Below are 22,946 nucleotides of genomic sequence, written 5' to 3'. Positions count from 1 at the left end.
CTCTGTCACAATGATGCAGATTTACAGGGAAGGCTGCAGGCTGCGTCTCTATACTAATGGCTCCAGAGGGATGTATCGTAAAATATCACCTGCTGCAGTAAGTAAGTGATTTGAATATATTTGCCTCTTAATTGAAAACATCTGTAGGAATAAAAGTAATTTTCTTCCATCAATCAGGCAAAAAGCACCCAAAAAAAAGAACTCACATCATCCAGGCAGCTCAGCATGATTCATTTCTTTCAGAAGTGCAACATTAAAATAAATGGGATACTCAGGGGGGAAAGGAGACACCACTGCTTCAGTTCAAGTTGTTACAATGTGGAAAATACTGAAGCCAGAACAGAAACATATTTTGTCATGTGCAATACACTGGAAGGTAATGGTTTCTTTAGACAAATAATTCACTCAGTCAAAAGTGCAGACAGTCAACGTGACTGAGGGTTACTGGGATGTGTGAAATGGTAGCCCCTGACACTTTAAAAGTAGTCACATGGGCACAGATAGAGAGTGTGTGTGTGTGTGTGTGTGTGTGTGTGTGTGTGTGTGTGTGTGTGTGTGTGTGTGTGTGTGTGTGTGTGTGTGTGTGTGTGTGTGTGTGTGTGTGTGTGGCCTCCTTCACTAAACCACAACCGGAGCAGCAGACACAACATGAATTGGTTTCCTTACAGCTCGGGAGACATCAGAAGTTTAATGCTCTTCATAAAACTTCTCTGCAGATAATGTCATGTTTCCTTCATGTTTCCTGCCACTCAGGAAACACAAAGCCTCCTCCTGACACTTCTTTCACTTTCAGAAGTTGGGAAGAGAAGCTTTAATTCAGCACTTTTACTCTGAACTACTGAACCTCCACTTCACAGTTTAATAAAGGAAGGCAGGGGGAAAAGTCAAGAGAGACCCCAATTAGGGCACCGGTCAGAAACGGTGGCAAATCTTTCCTGCCACAGCATGGTGTTCATAGATTGTTCTTCAAAAGATCTGATGGAATAGTAACTTCAGTAAAAACCGTTAGAGATCTGGTGTACAAATGATCAAACTTTAGCAATTTGAAAATCCTGAATCGACCTAAGACAAAGGAGGCGTTTCCGAAAACAACATCTATACCAGGTAGCACCCAAACTGACAAAGTAATTGACACTAGGGCTGCACAATTGTTATCAAAATTGCAATATGTATTAATTAGTGCAATGTTCAAATCTCAAGGGCACAATATGTATTAAAGGCTGAATTAGTGTTATAATACCATTTGAGCTGCAAAGTAACCACACCCTACAAATTGTGTTTTACAGACTTAACAAAGCACATTGTTAGGTAACATCTCACCATGATCATAATGATATATTTTTCAATGATGATGAGAATCATGACGCGGAAATGATCAATCGCAATTAGTTATTTTTTCCAATTGTGCAGCCAATTGTTTACACTAGATTCTGCACTTGCTGTCAGAAGCATGCAGGTAGTTTGGGAGCAGAGGATAGGTGGCATCGCTCCAGAACTACATACTGTACATTTGTTTCCCTGCCCGCCTTAAATGTAATCTTTTGCAGGAGCTTGGAGCGTTTTATCTCTGTGTTGTTCATGCACTTTACAGAATCCAATTGTTTTGTTGCGCTGGGATATAATACATCACGCTGTTGGGATATGACCGGTCAACACCTGAAAGCTACACTCTGCTCCCTGAGGAGTTACACTACATCTGTTCGCATGCGTTTGATAAAGACTGGAACAGTATAAATCCGTATTGGAACCTTATCTTTTTTTCTTGCCGTGACTAACAAAAGGTTAAATGTTAAGTGCAGAACGTAGTGGTCGGGGATTTAGTCATAGCATTATACACTAATCCCTTAACTATTGCCCCCTGTGGCAACATTATGTACAGATTGTCATCTCAAAGTCTGAGCATCAGTAGCAGATGATATGATATAACTCACTCCTGAGTCTATCGCAGATTATTTCTACATTTAACAGCTAGCATAAGAAGGTGTGTGGTTCTTTAGGTCGTCAGGCATGCAAGCTTTGATGTATCATAATATTTCATATCTTATTCAGTGGTTAAATGTTATGTTGACAGTAATCAATTTATGAAAAAATGTATGTACAACAATGCTTATATATAATGGATCACTGCAAATTAAGTTATAAAGTACAAATATCCGACATTAAATCCACTGCAGGCTTTATTTCAATAATCTGATTCAGTCTTTGTTTCATCCCAAGATCCCAGTTTAAAAGAGGCTGATATTTCACAGATCAAATATCACTAGAATTGCTGTCTTATGGGTGAGGCATTAATATTGATACCAGTGCAGTCTTTCAAAAACCCACAACTTGCCATGCTCGGCAAACTCAGCGCTGAACATAAAAACACACACATGTGCGTACATATATGCACACACTGAAGTCAGCAGGGGGTGAAATTGTAAAGGCAGTTGAGAATGTCACTGCAGGGAAACAGACAGAAGGAAACGGCTAAATTCTCTGAATGAACATCTCTTAATTCCTCCAGGACAGTATCAACTTTGTTTCTTACTACACTCCTTATCTCCTTATATGAACTCCTCATTCCTTCTCTAACTTTCCTCACCTGCTGTCCTCCCATCATCCTCCTCTGGAAACAATCTCAAAGATGTGAGGCTGTGCCTCCAGAAAGCAGATGGCGGCACAAACACACACTGCAGAGTCATTGAGGGATAAAATGGGAAGGCAGTAGAAATGTCAGTGCAGTTGTGAGGAGCGGAGAGGGAATACTACGAGCAGACAGCCTGCAGACTCTGACCCCTACACTCTCATACTTTATATTCCTCTACCTCCTCTTCTCCCCTTCTCTCCTTCAATTCTCCTCATCCTCATTTCCTCCATTCCCCTGTAGTCAGTGTTGGAAGAAGTAATCAGAAATGGTACTTAAGTAAAATACAAATTTGTTAAAAAAAAACCCTCTGTTGAAGGAGCCCCATTATGCCAATGTTCAGGTTTCATATATGTATTGTGTGTCTCTCCTGTGACATGTCTCCATGCTTTCATGTTCAAAAAGGTCTTTATTTTTCTCATACTGCCTGCAGCACCTCTTTTCACCCTCTGTCTGAAACTAGAGCCCAGTCTGCTCTGATTGGATAGCTCTTTAGCCTATATATATATATATATATATACTTAAAGGTGGGGTAGGTAAGTTTGAGAAACCAGCTCGAGATCGCTAGAATTTGAAAATACACAGCCGGAACAAATCTGCCACTTCCTTACAGAGCCCCTCCTCCAACACACACGAACGCGCACATGACCAATGAGGGCACGAGATAAGTTTGTGCACAGATGGAAGGCTGACAGGCAGGTAGGCCATCCAGTTATTTTAGCCGGCCGGCTAAAATGATTGGTCGTGCTTTTTACAGTATTACGGCTTCCACAGATGACTTTTTTTAATGGATTTTTTGTCAAAGCACTTAAGATATTCATTGCTATCGGGATGTTAAGAGCATTCCATGGAATATAACAACAAGTGTATCTCGAGCCGGTTTCTCAAACTTACCTACCCCACCTTTAAAGCACCAACATAAAAAATACTTGATATTACCTTACCGTATTATCAATATTGATGCATTTATGTGTTTCTTACAGCTGATAAAGGTGGAGCTCATTTTGATTACTTTATATATACTGCTTCTGGATATCTTTACCTATAATGATGATATGTTAATGTATACTTTTTCTATTATCTGAATCTGTGACACAAGTAACCAAAGCTGTCAGATCAATTTAGTGTAGTAAAAAGTACAATATTGGCTTCCACAATGTACTAGATAGAGTCATATACCTCAAATACTCAGGTACGATAAGATTAAGATTGTAAAGTACAGTTTTTAAGTAAATGTAGTTTGTTACTTTTGTACTACTGCCTCCTCCTCCCCCCTGAACATGCTTAGCTCGGTCAAACTCTGTCTTGTTGAGTAGAAATTCAGCCGTACACTTTCTTTTTTAATGGCCACTGACTCAGCTGTGTCCTCCTCTCTAATGCAAAGTGAGCGGCTCTGCTTCTTCTCATCAGCAGCCGTCTGCAGAGATGTGGCCACGCAGTACTGACTTCATAAACCACACACAGCAGTGACAGCATTAAGCTGCGATCAGCATCTATCGGAGAGGAGCGTAGACTGCGAGGTATAAAGTTATGGAGATGCACTGATGCAGAAGACAGATATTAGACAATTACACAAACGTTGAATAATGCAGAGTTCCACAGTCACATCATTAAAGGGGCAACTTTTCAGATTTTGAAGGTGAAACTTATTATTCTAATGTGGAGGACATATGAAAATGTGACATTAAAATTCCTGCAGCAGTCTGTGTCTCCAGAGCTCAGCGACACCACCAGTCTCTCTCTGTTGCACAATGTGGGGGTAATGCCAAAGTTGCAACAGTGGCTTGCTAGTTGTTGCTAACAGGACTTAAAACCACAGCTAAACACCTGAGCTCTAAGTGCCCCGATAAACATTCCTGTTGTCATCTTGCAATCTACTCATTTATATAAATAATTGTCACCGCAGTAAACTGTATTTCAATTTGTCTTAATTTCCTATTCTGTTCTTGTACATATCCCATATGCTATTGACATGTATATAGAGTAGTCTTTTTGCACAACTTTTTATTTTGTATTTTTGTGTTTTATTATATGTTGCATTGTTAGAGGAGCTCAGGGGCCTCATTCATAACGCCTTGCGTAGGATTGACGTAGGAAGGTTGCTTACGTAGTACAAAGCACAAAAATAGGTACATACATTTTCCGTCATTTTCCGATTCACAAAACATTGCGTACCGGCGAGGGAAGTGCGTACGGCACTCCCTACGCCTGTTTCCCTTTATAAATCACAATCGACTCGTAACGCCCATATTTGCCTATACATAGTCAAAGAAACGCCCATTCATTCATTCATTTTGACTGACTGCATGAAGAAGATCGCAGGAAATGACGATAGAACAGCTAAAAAAGACATCTCACACCGTGTCAGATTTTGGTTATTGTGGGGAGGTCGAGATAAATCATATTGTTTGGTGGATGCAGTTTGAACCAGAGTAGCAGCATGGAGGTCGGATCGTCACCAAAATAAATAAATAAGTGGTCCGAAAAAAGTTAATGACAAAAAAAATACACATAACCTTCCTCAGGCAGTGTGTTTGTCCCGGGGACAGGAGACCCCCCCTTGATGAGAAACTGTAAGAAATGATCGGGGAATCCCTCCGGAGTGGAGTCATGACGACTGGATCTGAATTATTTTTGTTGTATTTGGTGGTTTCGTGTTCCAGCTGTCGATCAGCAACTATATATCCATAATCCACCAGTTAAAGGAAATACAACTAATGGATTGTGTTATATTAGCTGTACAATTTACCACATATGGTGTTCTTAGTTTCCATACCTCCTGTGTTTTACGAGCGACTTATCAAGTCTTGGCAAACGGCATAAAACACGATTAAACGTGATAGTATATAAAACCATGCTCGTATCTACAACCTATAGAAATGCAAAACGGCGTCAGTTTAGACGTAATTCTGTCCTCCTGCTTACCGCATCATTTATGAGAAAACATTTCATAACATTAACACAACATATTCGAGGTGGTTTTAAATAGCATATCCGTATTTATTTATTTCTCCAAGTTATGTTTTTGTGTGCACTGAGGAGTCTCAAACAGGCGTTTGTTTAATCATTTAAAGATTGGCTTTAATCAATGTTTGAAAATGAATTCTTCATATTTGATAAATGAGAGGTAACATTTTATTTATGGTATTATTTCCACATATTTCTCTCCATTCTTCCTTCTGCCAACGGTGTCGCAGTTTCTCGTCTCTCCCGTTTGTGTGCTTAGTGCGTACGCATGGGTTAGAGTTTGCGTGGAGGACCGCACATTTTCCCGTCAAGTTAGTATTTTATAAATCGCAAACATTGCGTAGAAACTGGCGTACGCCATTTTTTGAGCGTATATCCCTTTATAAATGAGGCCCCAGGTCAGAAGAATTTCATTGCCATTTCTACACTGTAGCGTTGTGCATACAGTATGGCAATAACACCTTTGAATCTAAATCAGCTTATAACTAAACATATAAGATATGAATGCATCTTTCCTTTCCTGTAAACAGACACAACAGTCAAAATCACACCTGAAACTGGGAAAACAACTGTTTAGAAAAAGATAGATGCAGACCCTGAGCATCTCTGACGGAGCATCATGTTCCCTGCAGATGGAAACAGATCTAAAATCCTGAAGTCATCAAAAGTGATTTCAGTCTCCCATTAGAAATTGCTAAAAGAGGCCGTATGCAGAATACGGCCTCATGTTCAGGTTCATATCAGTATGTAGTGTCTCTACTTTAAAGAGTCCTCTCCTGCTGATGTTCAGGTGTATATCAGTATGTAGTGTCTCTACTTTAAAGAGTCCTCTCCTGCTGATGTTCAGGTTCATATCAGTATGTAGTGTCTCTACTTTAAAGAGTCCTCTCCTGCTGATGTTCAGGTGTATATCAGTATGGAGTGTCTCTACTTTAAAGAGTCCTCTCCTGCTGATGTTCAGGTGTATATCAGTATGGAGTGTCTCTACTTTAAAGAGTCCTCTCCTGCTGATTTTCAGGTGTATATCAGTATGTAGTGTCTCTACTTTAAAGAGTCCTCTCCTGCTGATGTTCAGGTGTATATCAGTATGTAGTGTCTCTACTTTAAAGAGTCCTCTCCTGCTGATGTTCAGGTGTATATCAGTATGGAGTGTCTCTACTTTAAAGAGTCCTCTCCTGCTGATTTTCAGGTGTATATCAGTATGTAGTGTCTCTACTTTAAAGAGTCCTCTCCTGCTGATGTTCAGGTGTATATCAGTATGTAGTGTCTCTACTTTAAAGAGTCCTCTCCTGCTGATGTTCAGGTGTATATCAGTATGTAGTGTCTCTACTTTAAAGAGTCCTCTCCTGCTGATGTTCAGGTGTATATCAGTATGTAGTGTCTCTACTTTAAAGAGTCCTCTCCTGCTGATGTTCAGGTGTATATCAGTATGGAGTGTCTCTACTTTAAAGAGTCCTCTCCTGCTGATTTTCAGGTGTATATCAGTATGTAGTGTCTCTACTTTAAAGAGTCCTCTCCTGCTGATGTTCAGGTGTATATCAGTATGTAGTGTCTCTACTTTAAAGAGTCCTCTCCTGCTGATGTTCAGGTGTATATCAGTATGTAGTGTCTCTACTTTAAAGAGTCCTCTCCTGATGATGTTCAGGTGTATATCAGTATGTAGTGTCTCTACTTTAAAGAGTCCTCTCCTGCTGATGTTCAGGTGTATATCAGTATGTAGTGTCTCTACTTTAAAGAGTCCTCTCCTGCTGATGTTCAGGTGTATATCAGTATGTAGTGTCTCTACTTTAAAGAGTCCTCTCCTGCTGATGTTCAGGTGTATATCAGTATGTAGTGTCTCTACTGGGACATGTCTCCATGCTTTAATGTTCAAAAAGCTCTTTATGTTTCTCATACTGCCTGTGCTGCAGCACCTCTTTTCACCCTCTGTCTGAAACCAGAGCCCAGTCTGCTCTGATTGGTTAGCTGGCCGGCTCTGTGGTGATTGGTCAACCGCGTAGAGATGTCCCGCCCCTTAGCGTATAATGTACAATGTGTTGGAGCACTAGCCAATAGAAACGTGAGTGTTACGTAGTGATGTCATTATGTTAAAGGAGTAAACAAAGGAGGCCAATGGATTCTTTTGTAATCGCCATTCAAGCTAACGGACGTAAACAAAAGAGTCCAAAGGAGGCGTTTCAGGCGGGGGTGGGGGGGGGGGAGTGTGTGGAAGAGAACCACCCTCTGGAGGGAACACAGAGATCTTAGCCTTTGCAGACCATTCACATGCACACAATCCTATATGACACACTACAGGAAAGGGAACACCCACGCAGCGTAATAGGGCCACATCATTTATTTTAGTGAGCCACCCTTCCTCTGGGGAAGTCCATTGAAGACAAACAGTAATCAGGCAGGTCCAGATATCAAATGGATGGACTGCTCCTCACTTAACTCCCTGTTTCTGGGCTGATGCAGTAAATATAGATTCATGACTGGTGGCTCTGTATCCTTGACTTCATCTGCTCCCAGTCATGGCTCCACTTTGCCTGCACACATTTCCATAAATGACACTAAAGAAGAAATATGAAGTGGATTTATCCTCAGCTACTTTCCCTATTCTCATGTTTGCCCTCACTGATGCTGCCCTCTCATGAATCATAGAGGACCGGGAGGCTTACCGGGAATTTCAATCGTTTATATCCACAGGTTTGACGTTCTTCTCGGTGCAAACAATGAGCTCACTGGAAAGCAATACATTCACGGGGGCAATGCGGGAGATTGGCTGAATTGTCGCCCTCTTTAGAGTTTTCTTTACCAGATTAATCCTGGAACAGATGAGGGGTATTTCCTGAGCTCAGGAGTTTAATCAAGCACCCCTGGATATAACCCTCCACAGTCCAAATAAAAAGAGCCCTAACCCAGCCTTCATTGGGCGGGGAATAACACCGCTGAATTTGCCACTTAGCCTCCAGCAACTCATTGAATCCCTTCATCTGCAAATATGTTAATAACTAAATCATTAGTGGAAACACTATTGACAAGATTAAGGATTCAAAATGAATGATCACCTGCCTCTCATGTCTACGGCTTTGTGTCGTGATCGCAGGGAAATTAGAGGACAGGAAGCAAATAAATGAAAACCTGTCTGAATATAAATTAATTTAATTTTGACCTGACAAAATATCTCACTTCCCGAGGAACTTCAAACTCAGCATCTGACTTTGAGGCATGACAGGACGCCGTTTAATACCAGATTTAAAATGTCTTTCCTTGAGGAGGTTTGGGACTCCTGTGAGTAACCAGTGAGCCGCGATCATCTTAACACCCAGGAGTGAGGGGGAAAGAAATGTTAATCCGCACACACGCACGGTAGGAGTTTTATCTGTCATTAGGCTAGGATTAAAAGCAATTTAGAGTTATTGATATTATCTGCCATTAGGCTATGATTAGCACTCACTCCAGTGGCTCTAAATCAGCTCAGGCGGGAAATAAACACTTCAAGGGAGACTGAGAGAGAAGAAGATGGAAAGACTGAGAGAGAGAGCAGCCTAGCATTATATATGAGCCATGTATTGTTCATAACTTGACCTTGTTTTGTACAAACTTGAAGTCAACTTTAGACAGATAAGACAGACAGACCATCTATTCAAAGTGAAGTGATTGCGTTTTTTTGTAGGTTTGAGCGGAATTTAGCTTATCAAGGGCTCACTCGAATAAAAGCAATGTGATGTTTCCATTTGATTTTGGAATAGTGCAGAAATGTGTCTCTGTGGCAAACACACGATTATGATACTAACAGGTTTTGTTCAGCAACATAATGTCCACATATTAACACCATGTTTTAAGCGTAATTTCTATCACCAGATGTAAAAAGCTAACGTTAGGCTATAAGGGAACGACAGCACGGTCACATCACCACCACTAAGCTAAAGACGGCTAATGTTGTAGTCTCCTTTTGTCACATGTTGGCAACCACCATTATTAAGACACGTATAAGCTTAGCACATTCATGAGTGGGGTATTTACTGATGTGTTTTATGTCATAAAACAAAACGTGTTTAAGACCTAGTTAAGGCATTTAACCAACAACACACAAAAAAACTGTTGACTTCAAAACAAGGTATCCCGGAAGTGGTAAAATGCTAACTGATTTCTGGCTTTTAGGACTCATTCCGGGCTTCCTTTTAGGCTAAATGCCCTTCTTAATTGCTTTAATAGCAAGCTTTTGGAACAACACTGCCCCATTGCTTCCACACAGATGCTAAAGTATTGTGAAGGAAGAAACACAAACCTCATTACCTCTCAGGATTTGTTTTAGCTCCTTCATTTCACTGTGATAAACGGCTTCAGCCAGACCTTGCCCGTGGCACTTGCAGAACACCGAAACAAAAACCGTACAGAGAGAATTCATGCACGATTATTAAAGATGATCAATGGGAGGGCTTTTTTGCGGAATAAACAAAAACTCAAATCCCTTGAGCCAGTTCACCGTGTGATCTTATATCATGTTTGACAGAAACATGCTAGAAAACATTTGTAATATGTCTTCATAGGAATACTAATATGCACATATGTATTGCATCTAAATATATGCAACTATATGCATTCATTGTGTTTTGCTCTGTTACTTTACCTACCATTTTATATCTGTTCTCAATTTTTTGTATGATAACTTTAGCCCATTCATTTAATTGTACCGGAATTTGTGTCAGTAAGGTTTTCTCATCTTTTTGTAATTCCCTTTCCAAACAGCCAGCCTCATCTTCTTTGCCATTTTAATCGTCCTCTAATCTTGTAAACACACACTGAGGAGCTTTAATGTGCATTACGTCCTCTGCTTGCTGACCACTATACTACACTTAAGCAAGAATTTCACACTGGGAATACTTTCTAATTTGCAGCCTCAGCCTGAAGGAGTACTGCGGACGGAGGAGTGTTGTCTCTCTGCAGAGAAATATTAGTGTGTTAAACCGCAGGTCAGACGTGACTCTTTCACTCCAGGCAGCTAAATCTTCATATTAATGTGCTTACATACACTTTAACCTCATGTTTGCATATAGCGCCCAGGGCAAATCCAATTAATTTCAACCTACAGTGGGAAGTTTAACCTACACACACCTACACACACCTACACACACCTACACACACCTACACACACCTACACACACCTACACACACACACACACACACACACACACACACACACACACACACACACACACACACACACACACACACACACACACACACACACACACACACACACACACACACACACACACACACACACACCAGTTTGCCTTTTTAGCAGTTTCAACACAGAGGTAATGTCATCCTTCTTCATATTTACAGTTACAGTTTTGGATTAGATCTTAGATTTTGAACGGACAACGTGTGTTACAAATCTAAGGTGTGGTGTTATTGGCTGTCGGATATCCCTCTTTTGTGTGTGTGTGTGTGTGTGTGTGTTTCTCCTAATGAAAGTGTTTTGGGCCTCTGTAACACGTTTGCCACCGTAGTATTGTGATGCTTTAAGGTTTATAAAACACATTGATTTGGCCAATTTAACAGGATAGTACAAAAACATTATATGGAACAAGTTCGGATTCGATCTCTAGGGATTGACATGTAACATCCTGGAAATTGAAGTAAACAAAGAGAAGAACAAAACAAGTTCATTATGAAACAGTTTAAGATAACAACTTCTGGAATCGATTGGATATTGCATCTCAAAAAGGGAATCCAATTCTTTAATTAGAGTTAGCTTGTACTCAAATCCACTGCAGTTTTTCGAAGTGCACAACAGCCATGGGGAATTTAGGCCTCGTCAGTCCATAACAGAGTGTATCTCCGCTGTATATTTGTTGGTCTGTTTGTGACCCAAAGCTAAAATGTAACATATGAGCCGTCACGTACAGTTACATGGTACTATTAAAAATAAGAGAAATGACATAACCAAGCTTGACATGTTTTGAACCACCTAATTAATGCTTTAGAAACAGTAGTCTTTTCCAGAAGCAGAACTACATACCCAGTGGGAGGATTTCTGAAAGCAGCAGAGAAAACCACAGCATAACAACACAGCAAAGGATCCACTAATGAATGTAGGACGGCATTAGAGACACTGTTGTGCGTACTCAAATTATGCTTTGAGAGAACAAAACAACTCGCAATAGATCGAAACTTTCTGAGGGCACAATTATAGACCCAGCAGGAGATCAGTAAAAGTGTGGTTCTCTGTGAGGAGAAAACAGCAGGCGTTTTAGTCTTGGATATCAATGTTTTACAGGGACATTTGGCAACAAAAAGTGCTTAAATGTAGCAACAGACTGAAATATCTGAACAACTTTTTTGACATGCCGATATTATATTCTAGTTGCTACCCAGAAAGAGTTTTGATATGTTCAAATCACAAATCAAAACGCATCATTGAAATATATTAAGTGTTTTTGTGAATTTGTACTCTGTAAAGAGCCTTTGAGTTACTTGAAAAGTGCTCTAACATGTATATTCATTATCACTATTATGGTTATTTCAAATGATTGAAAGTGCTTTATTTTAGTGTCCTACACTCAACATGTTAACTTAAAGTGGACCTATCATGCTATATTTGAATAATATAGTATAGGACCATACCTATATAAGGCATATTTATACTTTTTTTTTTTTTTAAATACCAAACAGATCATGCATTTTAGCCATGCCTCATTTTGCTCAATTTGACTGAATTTTTTAGCTCTGTTTTTGCAAGGGCAGATTCTGTGAGAACTACAGCGTCTCCAGCGCTTTCGAACGGCAATGGCCGTGGCTGTCTCCTCCTGATTGGTGGAGTTGGCCCAATAGCCGTAGCGCCACCGTCCTGACGTCAGGACAGTGTTCAAATCTGGATCAGTTTTTATCAGATCCGTTGCAGCCCCTTTTTTAGAGATTTGGGTATGGAGGAAAATAGAGAGGGTTGTGTTTTCTGACACTTGGTGAGTTCCCTGGAACACCGGGGACACATATTCATGTAGAAAAGACGTACAAAAGTGCATTTTGCATGATAGGTCTCCTTTAATGAATGAATGAATATATGTTTATGATCGCCGACAGTAGAGAGCTGCAGGAACGAGTGCTACAATCTGGAAATCGAGTCAGCATTTTTTCACATTGTGTAAAAGAATCAATGGGTTTTCAAAATATGATTTTGGTTAGATGCTGGGAATAAGGTCTGTGGTTAAGTTACCTTGAGACTTTTCATCTAATGCCATTGTCAGGACAACATTTTAGTTAGATCAATACTTTGTTTGATAACCAAATACCTACAAAACCAATGGTATCCAATCTGTTTCAGTTGTACTAATTCAGCACTAGAAAGTAGGGCTGCATGACGCTTGAAAAGACATTGCAATAATATATTTTCTTCTGCAATATGAAAAAATACAACTTTCAAGAGATGACAACAAAGTACCTTTTTTGGTCCTCTCTGAAGCTGAAATAGTTCAGTGTAATATAGATTTGAATCTTTGATCGTTGCAATTCTTCTTCTATCTTTTTGATGTTTAGTACTCTTCCTAGCCTACTTTCTTAAATCAGAGTAAATCATGTTCAATCACACAGACTTGTCATGTAGATAAGTCATTGGAAATAATAACCATGCAAGTTTTCCCTTAGCGTCAAGCAGGAAACAAATGCTGTTTACGGTGCAGCCTTAAGGAAAAATGTAATGCAAATGTAAGCATACTAATATAAGATGATGATGTCTTCTCAGCATCAGCAAGTTAGCATTTTTTTTGTCAGTATTTTAGTTAGCCATAAGCTCAGAGAAATACAGCATCACACAGCCGCTAGCATGGCAGGAGACTCTCACTTTTTTAACACAGATTTGTTTTTACTGCCAACATCTTAGAAACTCAAACATTTCTTTACAAAACATTCTGACTTGGAGTGATGCACTTTTGTTTTCAATGGAAGCTGAATGTATGAGCACACAAACAAGGCTAGGCTGTATTATTGTGGACCCGATCTATAACGACAGCCAACATGTTTAATTCAAAGCACAACATGCCCCGAGGCAGCGATGGATTATTTTCTGTTTTCTGCAGCTCTGACGGGAAAGATTGGTCTTTCTTGCTCTTTACGATGGATTTCTCACTGTATGACTTTTGAGCGAAAGTGCAAAAATTGTTACAGAAGCAGTTGGTCTTTTTCACTGAGGGACTGACACACAGTTTTGATTTTATTATTGATGCTTACAAGTGCGAAGGAGTTTTCTGCTCTCATTTGAGATTCTGGACTTGATCTTTGCAAGTATCCCCACTGATCTGTAGAGTAAAACAAACAAAAAATGGAACTAAAATGTGGGGTCAGGTTTGATATAAAACTACACCACTCAATATTCTGTAACTGTACAAACTCAGGTCAGTTTTCTTGGTAAGTGCAGTTCCCTTGGTTGGTGTGAAAGCTGTCAATCGAACCCTCGTGGGGACCAAACAATGAAAAGGTGGTCCAAGCAGACTTTAATGAGTTGTTTTTTGTAGTGTAAAAGAAAATGAACAAACCAAAGGAATTTATAATAGCAGATATGTGATTTTAGCATGATTTCAAAAGCTTAATGTATGTTAAATCAGGCTACAATCTATTCATTAATCTGCATGAATAGCCTGTATCCTGTTTATCGTGCTTCCCCTTAGGAAAGGAGCCACATAGCACATCCTCTGGGGTCCACTTCCACACTGGGCCTTTCCAAGCGACCTTGAGCTGCTTCCTTGCGGCACACTGCCATGGGGGTATTATTATTTTCTGACTCAATGTACTTTTTCAGTTCATTAAGTCCATTAAAAAGTGTATAAAAACAGCACAGCAAGCCTCAAATCCAGCTCCTGTCTCCCTTCAGCACAAAAAGGCTTGTGTACCTATACCAGTCATTCTGCATAACATGTGCTTGATTCAGTCTAATCATACTAATAATGCCTAATAAAGAATATATTTTTCATGAGCTTTGCATGACCCCAAACAAACACATCACAAGCAAAACAAAAGGGCTGCATCGACAAAACTGTCCAATCAATGACTTACCTGTCAGTCTGCTTAACTTCATCTTTACTGCTCTTAGTTTGTTTGTGGAAAACTATAGTAAGTGTGACCAGGAACAGACCAGAACTAAAATGCAACAATGCATAATATAATTCCCTTGGTCCGGACCAAATTAACTTCGGTCGCATTCACACCTAATAGTCCGCTTCTCTCATTTCATTTTTCAGAAGGTTCGGTTTGCGTTCACACGGGTCATGTGCTCGGAAATGCTGTTCAACCATTGGACAGACATTAAAGGGGTAAAAACGCAAATCCAGGCAATTTCTACCGGAGCCTCCACCATGGAGCATCGTAGGGCTGTGCGATTATGGCAAAAATCATAATCACGATTATTTGGGTCAATAATTGATATCACGATTATTAAATACGATTATTCATTGACTTTGAAAAAATCCATTTATTGAACTTTAAAACAAATACAAATAATAATTTGAACAGTATCTTTTTAACTGTTGATTACCCTGAACGTATAATTCAACTGAAAAACCAATACAAAAATAAATGATACATTTAAATAAATAATATCAAAATAATAAATACCAATAAACAAGATCAACAAATATTTTGGAGCACACTTCCCCAAGCTACTAAACATATATAAATATGATAAATACAAATAAACGAGACCAAAATGAATTAGATCAAATATGTTGCAGTGCACTGTCACAACCTAGCAAAGCTAAATAATAGTTTTTTTCGATTATGTTGTTTTCGTAATTGTGGCAGGCCAAAATCGTAATTGCGATTAAAATACGATTAATTGCACAGCCTTAGAGCATCGGCAGGTTATTTTCATGCTGCTGTTAATCTGGAGTCATCAGACTCTAGCAGACGACGCATATGATTATATAATCAGACAACGTGCGATAAAAAATATTATAACACATATAATGAGAGACTTTCTGCAGTAAGGAGGGCGTTTCACCGACAGGCAGGTGGCTCTGACTTTTATGTATAGTTTTTAGTGATCACTGTTTACCACTGTTATCATAATTCACTCATGGAACTACAGGTTGGGGGTATTGTTTCCGCACGGACATATATGTTGTTGACTGTACTTATTGTGTGCCCTCCTTGCTTCTTCCTCTTGGCTTCCCGGGCTTCAAGCCGGCAACATGTGGTTTTCTGCTGCTTAATAAAGCTAACTTTGCACCTTCGATGCACCGCCTCTGACTCCCTTCTCTCGGCACTACAAGTTTTTAGTTTGATAGTTGTTTTTACTTTACACGACACTGTTCAACACTTCATTCTGCTTCACTCTTTCGCTAACGATTTTGAAGACATCCGCGTTCTTGTGACCAGAAAATACTACGCTTCCTATGTTTTGGTGCGGACTGCGTTCACACCAGAGATGAACCGCGAGTTCACTAGCAAGCGGTCCGAGACCACCTGTGTGAAAGCACCCTTAGTGTTTTGGTTTTAGGGTCCAGACTGTTTTGGATCAGTGTCACTACTTTCAAGAAACATGACTCCAAATCGAATCAAATTATATTTTGGGGTTAATGCTTACAGCTTGTTCTGCTGCCCCCAGGTTGCCCGAAAAATCACTTGAACTATAACCTTCATTTCTCTTCAGAGGCAACACCTCCTTTCTGTTTATACCGATCGTACCTTTCAGTTACATAATGGTCTCTGAGCACCATTCTGCTTTAATTTCACTATCTTTATGCAAGAAAACATTTCAAAACCGACAGTGACAGTACCCTGCTGTTAATATCAGAAGGCGATTAAACGCACTGTGACTTTACTGTCCTGTGGGTATCTGTTTCATGCGCTGACTTCCTTGAATCTCATCACATAAACCCCAGCATTCCCTCCTCCGGCTAACAAGTGATGGGAGCGCCATCTGTGGCATTTAAAATATATATTTGCACTTTCTTGTCATTTACCACCACCTCCATAATGAACAGTGAGCTGTCTGCAGGGGGGGGGGAGCGAGATGTGAAGCTCAGTCTGAAAACCTGCGGCTGGGATGTCTCCACATCTGCAGTCTTAACTGCAAAACTGTGGTTTATGGTCCGTGCATGATGGGTGCGCTGCTGGGTCAGGCTGAGATTAACAGAGAGATAGACAGAGCAGAGAGAGAAAGGGAAGACAAATGGACATGGCGGAGAAAGAGAAAACAAAACCAAACAGGAACAATTACAGAAAAAATGATGCAACTAACGCAGAAAGAATAGAAAACCAAGCTAATGTCAGCCTTAAATTAAATATTCAAGTCAGTGTTACCCACCTCTAATATAATAGACGTTTCTTTATGACCAAAACTATAGGAAAAGACATGCACATAAATCACTGAATATGTGTGGCAGCAGGTATACCTTTGAAAAGCTGCAAACAATGTCAATGTCAGTCTGACTCGTAGTGGAGCGCTTTAGTGCCCCATTGTGGTCTAAATGCTGTTTCAGAGGCTTCTACATCGTGACAGGGATAAAAGGAGAGGGGAAAGGGAAGTGTTTGGGCATTGCTTTGGGTCTTGAAATCCACTTATGTGTGAACACAGACTCTGACACCTACACAGAAGGAGGTGATGACAAAAATCACAAGACGATAGAAAGGAAAAGAGCAGGAGACGAAGCCAAGAAACAGGAGGAAAACATGCAGGAGAGGGGGGGGGGGGGAGGTAGAGAGGAAGACTGAGGGAGGAAAGAGCCAGCGACACAGCAGCAGCTCTCTGATTCAGCGGGAGGGCAGAGATCCAGGTGGAGGTGAGAGGGGAAGAGGCAGCAGGCATGGGAACGGAAACAGAAAGAGAAGAAGAGGAATTGTTGGCAAGACAGAAGGCCAGGAAAAGAACACAGAAAGCAAAAGATGTGCCAGGAAGGAGAGGACAGCAGGAGGAGAAGAGATGAAGAGATGTGGATACTTTGGTGAAGCTGTCGATGTTTCTTTCAGGGAGAAAGGATATGAATCTGTTTTTAAATTCATTCTCCTCCTCTCCTTTCTTACAGCCGACTGCCTTTCCAGCTCACCTTAATGATCGCTACTGATTTTAGGACTTTTCATAATGATGTGTAGGAGACAGAGTGTCAGAGAGAGGTCTACATGGATGGTATGAGGCAGAGTTAAACTCAAAGGAAGGCAGAAAGGGGTTTGTTGAAAAGGCAGGAAAGCTAATACAAAACACAAAATATATTCATTCAAATACAGAACAGATGAATCAAAGAGAGGATCAGGTGGCAATGTGTTGTAAAAGAGGAGAACATAAGCATAGAGGTTATAAAAGGGTTTCACAGCCACCTGCTTTAATCTCATTCAGATATCAGGTCTCATCACTGAGATTCATCTCCATCATATCCTCCTTTCGGGTTTCTCTCCATCTCTTTGTTTGGAAGTAATAAGCAGAATAAACTTCCTTTTTACTAATTTAATTAACGCAGGGAGGGCAAACAAGACGTTTCTCATGAATATTTTCCTTCACAGATACTCAAACCAGCAGACCTTTAAATCTTATTCTAAACTCTCCAACCACCTGCAAAGGCGGCAGCTCTCTGGAGTGTATGAACACAACCATGGCTCAGTCCCAGGATTCCCACCATGCTGCTCTGAGCACCAAATGAACCAGAAAACAAAGCGACACTGATGTTTTACGCACACCAACACGCTGGGTGAACTGGCTTCTGACACATTTGGGTGACAAATGGCAAATGGCATATGATCATTGTAACCATGGGAGTAAATGAACAGCTAATTAAAATGCGGCAAAAAGGAGTGAGTAAGGGGGACACCAAAATCCTAAATCACAAAGCAAGTCCACAGATCACTGATACAACTCATTACTTTCTCGTAAATGACTGAAAATTAAGCAGTCATTATTCAAATTAGACTTTCCTTTTGTCTCCTTCTTTTAACCGAGTACTGACGCGTAACCGCGACTCACACCATCTCAAAACCTAGAGAATCAAATCCACGTACTTTACCCAAATTAACATTACGAGACAATCAGCCGAAATATCAATGAGTCTTGTACTTCTCCAGGCGGTATGACAGAGACATGAAGCCCCAGTTGAGAGCCTCCCCTCCGGGTCCGCGCTGCCCGGACTCGCTCCCTCTCCCCTGGGGAAAGTAGAAAGCGCACAGCCTGCTCACCTGCTCCGTTTGTCCCGGACGAGCTGCATAGGAGCAGGGCGAGCTGAGCGATAATCCCAGCGACTCTTTTAGTCCCAAAATCCATGATGAGGCGACTGGAGGCTGCAGACAAACTGCTGGAGGAGAGAGACGGGCAACCTCTCCTCTCAAACTCCAAGAGAGATCTCCCCAAACCCGACTGAGGGACGAGGGAGAGAGGGGGGGTGAGAGAGAGAGAGGGGGGGGGGGGGGGGGTGTCGTCAGTGTAGTCTGTTTTCTCAGCTTTTGCAGCTCTGTGGTTGGCTGGAGCCAAACTGAAATGCGCGCTCGCACACAAGCGTGCGCTCAGGTGCAAATGGTCTTTCACCAGTTAAAATGAAACACCAACAAACAGCTGCATGACATATGCGGGTGACATAATCATAGCATAGGCTTCTTTTGCTCTAGGGACATGTCCCCAGCACTTTTTGAAATGGCCAATTGTGTCCCCACCACTTTTTAAAGTATAACTTGCACATGTTCTGAAAAATAGCGTGCACAGAGAAATGTAATAAACAAGAACACTGGTTTAGTGTCAATCTGTGCACTTTGGACTTGTTAGTCAACGTCTCAGAGAAAACCATTTAATGCACTGCTCTATTTTATTTACATGTATTATTTTTATATATATATTTTTTTTAATTATTATTTATTATTTTTGCACAATTTATTTTCACGTCCCTCGGAGGTAGAGTGGCGTCTACCTAAGGCTGGCCAGCCCGGTCTCCAGTAAAACAAAATGTACTCTGTTGTCGTATACACAGAATACAAGGCTACCAAGCAGAACAACATTGTGTAAAACACGCAGACACAGAAATTAATAAATATATTAATGTTAGTAAAAAATAAATGTAGAAATACATTAAAGATATGTGTGTTCTGTTTTATTCTCAACTTATATTTTTTTATTTAAACATTTATTTTTATTTTCTGGTGTTTATTTCCACATTTATATATTTAGTGGGAATGCTGATACAGCATTCCGTTATTCGACGCACGAAATTCTTTATTATTCAGCCGGGTTATTTTGCGCTTCTTCTTCTCCCACATTCCACATCGCAGAAACTCCGTTCAAACATCAAAACGTTCAGCTCGGTCGGGAATCAATGGCTATTACTTTTCTCATTCATAACTTTCATAATTCCAGAGATACATCCCATAATTCATCAAATGTTTAACATGGAAGTCAATGGAGAAACTCTTCAGACTTCAACAATCTTCATGCAACTTCAACTGCAAACTGCCCCTTCATACTTTCACTCAGAGACCTCATTCCAACTTTAAAATGTTACACATCTTTCTGACATTATTCGTGTTAAACAACTTTTAAATCTTATTCATACTTTTAGAAATATTAAACATTGTTCAGACCTTGGTAAAGAGGCCTTCTTCAGGTTTTAACATTAGTGTGTATTGAGCAGCTCGTTAAGGTGTGTGATCTCATAGCTAGAGTGGAGGACAGCTTGAAATTCGCCTTCATATTTTTTTTTAAAACCTGCCATAATTCCCAAACCCTACACTCCTGAAACATAATTTGTCATGACAAATGTAGGAAAACATCTCGTAGCTAGAAAAATGAAAAAAATTTGAAGTGACAAAAACTTTCAACATGTCTCCATTAAAGCCAATTGTAAATTCAAGCTGATCTTTACTCACAGCATTAGCCGCACACCTTTAGTTAATCTGCCAAAAAGGCCACATTATTAACCCGAAAGTACACAAAAAGCACACTTCAGATGCTCAACTTCCTTCAAATGCTTCACGTGTTGAAATTTCACCGATATCTGTTACGGTTCTTCAACAAAACGTTCACATGTAAGAGGTTTATCTCTCATTCAGAACAATGAAAAGGCTCTCCTCTCACTGATCACCATGGAAACCTTCGATCTCTGGACACGTCGTTAGCTCAAATATAAACACCTGTGTCATGGAACACGATGACATCATAACTCCAACTGACATGCTCAAAGCAGCAGACTTCAGATAATGGTTAATGGTCCTGGGTGTCATCATATGCCGTTTCCATGGAAACGCATCCCTCGCCATAAAACACAATGTCGCTGTAACTCCAATGGACACGGTCCGATCGTCCCCCATACTTCGCTTGTATATCACCGGTCCATGCCTCAACAGCTTTACGCCAAATTTGAGATCTCACCATAGGCTGTTGCCATGGAAATGCATCCCTCACCATAAAACACGATGTCGCTGTAGCTCCAATGGACACGGTCCGGTCGCCCCACAATCTTCACCTGTATATCACCGGTCCATGCCTCAACAGCTCTACGTCAAATCCGACATCTCACCATATGCCGTTTCCATGGAAACGCATCACTCGCCATAAAACACGATGTTGTTGTAACGCCTATGAAAAGGGTCAAAACAGCACCACACTTCAGGTAATGGTTAACGGTCCAGCCCTCAACAGCTCTACGTCAATTATGGGGTTTCATCATATGCTAGTGATTTATCCAACCGGCCCACATCGTCCGGCCCACTTCAGTACCGGCCCATCGGGATTCGTCCCGAACATCCCGATGGCCAGTCCGCCCCTGCCAACTGCGGTCAGCATATTGTTGTGTCCTTTCGTAAGACACTTAAAATTGCTCCTTTGGGGACTGCCCACAAAAACTTAAAGGTCACCTATTATGCAATATCCACTTTTTCATGTCTCTTCTACATCAACATGTGTCCCCTCTGTGTGAAGAGATTCTGAAAGTTTCAGGATAAAAGATTCTCTCTCTTCTTGTCCTGATCCATTTATATAAAAACCTGTCTGAAAACGAGCTGATCAGATTTTGATGTCATAATGTTTTTTCGGCTTGTGTAACCATTAGCCAATCACCAACCAAGGGGGGGGGTATCTGTGACCCCCACATGGGAGAAAAGCTCTTTGTATTTGTTGGTTAAAAGAAAGAGGAGAGAGGGAAGGGAAGACGTGCAGAGAGAGTCTGCGGGGGAATCTGATAATGAAACCTACTGAGAGCAAACACAGCAGGGAATCAGATAACACTGCAGCCAGAGTCAGCGAGAAACACAGGATCACAGGATCACAGGATCACACACACACACACACACACACATCGGTGGCCTGCAGACACACCACACACTGAGAAACCAGCTGGCTGTTTGATGTTCAAATCAGACGGGTGAGAGATTTTAAGAAAAAGGGAAATGCTAGTTAATGTAGGTTTTTCTGTCGGCTTTGATATCAGTTTAGTAAAATACTTCATAGTGAGGTACAAAGCAATGCCACCCTTTGATTTGTGGATTTCATTGTTGCAAAAATCATCTCAACATCTTCAGCTTTACCTCCTGAGGAAAGTAGAATGGAGCTTTTTCTATTTTGTTAGAGGAAGATAACCTGTTCCTTAAAGAGGACATATCATACTCATTTTTAAATGATTAATGTAGATTTGTATGTCTGCTTTGTTGTCAAAGCTTCCCCTTACTTCCCAAACAAACCTTCAGTTTAATGAAATACTTCGTAGTAGGGTACAAAACAATGCCCCTTCTTGATATGTGCATTTTTTAATATTGGGGAAACCATCTCAACATCTTCAGCTTGACCTCCTGAGAGAAAGCAGGAGGTGCTTTTTCTGTTTTGTTAGAGGATGATAACGTGCCGCTGCCTCTCAAAGGTTTGATCAAATCTCCAGGCAGACATGAGCTACAGTGGAGTTAACAATAGTTTCATTTCAAAGAGAAAACAGTTTTAGCTCGTCGCTAAATGAACTGTGCTTTGATACGATATTTGTCTCAATAGGACAACTTTATCAAGAGTGAAGCCATGAGAAAATGCATCAGTGGCAAGGTATACGTTTGACAGGTGGATAAATGAGAGCCTACCTGAGGGGGAAGCTTTGATTTACAAAGTACTGGTTAAGGTCATGAGATTTGATACGTTACAGAAAAGATTAGATCACAGAAACAAGCAGTGGAAATACATTTAATTCACAGTGTCTGCGCACTGGGCTTGGATATCAAGAAAGAGTAAACAGAGCTTGTTGGGGAGATTCTAGCGTCTGATCATTGAGTGAGTTGTGGTCATATGATCACTTGATAGTACATTTGTATTGCCCGATACCTCTTGGTAAGAAATGCAGTTTAATGCTTACTGATTTCTGGAATTACTATCTTTTAGACCTTGTTTTACGGAGGACATGTCGACGTGTCACAGCTCAGGTTC

General features: G+C 40.6%; 1 pseudogene; it reads right to left on the bottom strand.

Moving 5' to 3' along the window:
• LOC117500119 overlaps nt 1-18,927 on the bottom strand; it is a 104,731-nt pseudogene extending 85,804 nt beyond the window's left edge.
• Between the last annotated feature and the right edge of the window lie 4,019 nt (nt 18,928-22,946).

Source organism: Trematomus bernacchii, unplaced genomic scaffold (genome assembly GCF_902827165.1).
Source record: "Trematomus bernacchii unplaced genomic scaffold, fTreBer1.1, whole genome shotgun sequence".
NCBI lineage: Eukaryota > Metazoa > Chordata > Actinopteri > Perciformes > Nototheniidae > Trematomus > Trematomus bernacchii.
Note: the sequence above shows the minus strand (reverse complement) of the source record. Positions and strands in the feature narration are given on the sequence as shown.